The following is a 2,370-nucleotide window of genomic DNA, read 5'->3' as shown; positions in this document are numbered from 1 at the left end:
TCCTCTGTCGTGTGTGTGTGTGTGTGTGTGTGTGTGTGTGTGTGTGTGTGTGTGTGTGTGTGTGTGTGTGTGTGTGTGTGTGTGTGTGTGTGTGTGTGTGCGTGCGTGCGTGTGCGTGAATATACATTGAATAAAGTTAATGATTTAGTTTATATCACATTTTTCACATGACTGCTATGCAAAAAAACATCAATAAACACAAGAAAAAGTAAATATTACCAAATCTCTAAAAAAATAAGTTAATAAACATGTTATAAAGGTTTATTACACATAAACTTATTAACTATTCTCTGATGTGTATATTTATGCATGGTTGAAATTCAACAAAAAGTGCCAGTAGTCATATGTGGATATAATGAAGAATTTTGTTCACATGTAATGTATAATACAGTTAATAAAAAATAACACTCACAGCAAATACATAGATTTTAGTTGATCTGCCACAGAAAATAGTTTGTTTTTCCTATGATATTCATTGTTTTCATGGTTTTAAAGAAATAAGTATACATTAACCCATTGACTGGTGATTCACCGTATAAGGTACAGTCTGGCTCCAGCAGTTGAATGAGTGTGTATGTGCCACATATAGTGTATGGCTTGCAAAAATTCCATGTGCATTTAGAACAGCCACAGTCAGTGGGTTAAACACTTAATATTTTTTTTCTTGCTTCCCATATCTTTGAATGACAAACAACAGTATACTGTAACATCAGGGACAGGTGCCAATAAAATGCATCAGTTGGATATATTCTCCCCCCCCCTTTTTTTTAAACCAATCAATCACACAATCTGCAAGTTGTGAAGTGTCTGCTTTCCGATTGTATGATGGAAGGCATGCAGGTAAGATGAAAAGCACAAACAAGTTCTGGTATCAAATACCAGTGATTATTGGCAGAATTTCACCCCTGTATTTATGCAACTTCTACAAAATGTCTTTACTTTGAAATAACACTTCAAATCTTGAGTAATTTAATGCAAAACATTTTGAAAGCTATGGATCAACATTTAATAAAACTTGTATCCACCTCACTTTTGCTTACAGGTGGTTGTGACCATGTATGTTATAAAATAACATATGAACAAATCTATAACATGTATTATACAAAGTGCACTGATGTTTTATTCCATAGCATCATGTTAACAACAAGCATACAAAAAAATATTCCATTTCACTTTAACATATAGAAAATACACGTGTAGCTTCTATTTAAATGTCACATGATTAAAAGACCAAAACATGTTCGAGTTCTAAATAATTCTACGAATTCCTCTTTTACGACAAATTTTTTTAGGCACAAACATCAAAGATTTGTGCTCAAGGTTTTGTTGATATTTTTTATATTAGAGTTTTTTTACTGTCCTATTAAACCAAAATTTACAAATGTAATTACACCAAAATGTATTTATCAGTAGAAATGTTAATGGAAACTCAGAATACATTCCATCAATTTCTCTAAATATTAACATTATAATTTTTTTTGCTCACAAGATATTCCATAATCAAGATTGTAACTAGCACATTCTTACTTAGAAATTTCTTTATTTAAACAAACAGTTCCGTTGATAACAAATATTCAAATTAAAACTCTTAAAAATAAAGTACATACTTTCTAACAGAGGTGAATCTAAAATGAAATGGATGCAGTAAGTTTGACTGGGAGAGAACTAGAGCTAAGTTATTACAGTTTCTATTTACAGTTAGCCACTGGTATCCTTACTAAGTTTATTGGCATGTTAAATCACTCTTTTAGCTATTATGCAATGGTTTACTAATACCAAACAATGAATGACAACCGTATTGTTTCTGTGCTTAAAAAACACTGATTCATTTAGTTTTTCAAAAATTTTGTTTCCTTTATTTGTCTTTTAAATACCTATGCCAATTGTGAAGTAAATTAGGAGGCTGATGTAAATTTTGCCATGGATTTTAGTGCTTTCATCCTTAACAATGTCTTCAAATATGAGGGTGTAAACCATAAAGAATCCAAGTGTATCCATATAATACTACATGAAATACAACAGTAGCTGTTTGCGGGTTATTAATCCTTTCAATACAGGGACGACCTCACACCCATTTTGTGCTTGTTATAGTTTTCATGCTATAACTTTTAAATTAGTAAGCAAATGTTAATGAAATTTGGCAGATTATCAGTAAACATTACAATGCTTTTATACAAAAATATCTAATTCTTTTTTCTTTATCAAGTCATAAGGTTTGTAAAGCATCGTTTCTCTCATGCCTTTTTTTTTTTCACATCTTGCCTATCTATCATGCAATGTAATTTTCATTTTAAGATTAAAAATACTTTTATGCATCAGAAAATTTTTAAATTTCACATGTGAAATCTTTATAATGTCTGTTTCAATTTA

General features: G+C 30.5%; 1 protein-coding gene across 3 annotated transcripts in view; it reads right to left on the bottom strand.

The window, feature by feature from the left end:
- Positions 1–2,370, bottom strand: part of LOC106478808 (protein bicaudal C homolog 1-B-like) — a 56,987-nt gene that overhangs the window by 45,126 nt on the left and 9,491 nt on the right. The gene's annotated exons all lie outside the window — the stretch shown is intronic.

This window comes from Limulus polyphemus, unplaced genomic scaffold, assembly GCF_000517525.1.
Source record: "Limulus polyphemus unplaced genomic scaffold, Limulus_polyphemus-2.1.2 Scaffold252, whole genome shotgun sequence".
Classification (NCBI taxonomy): Eukaryota; Metazoa; Arthropoda; class Merostomata; order Xiphosura; family Limulidae; genus Limulus; species Limulus polyphemus.
The sequence above is the reverse complement of the archived record's forward strand: the minus strand, read 5'-3'. Positions and strand labels throughout refer to the sequence as shown.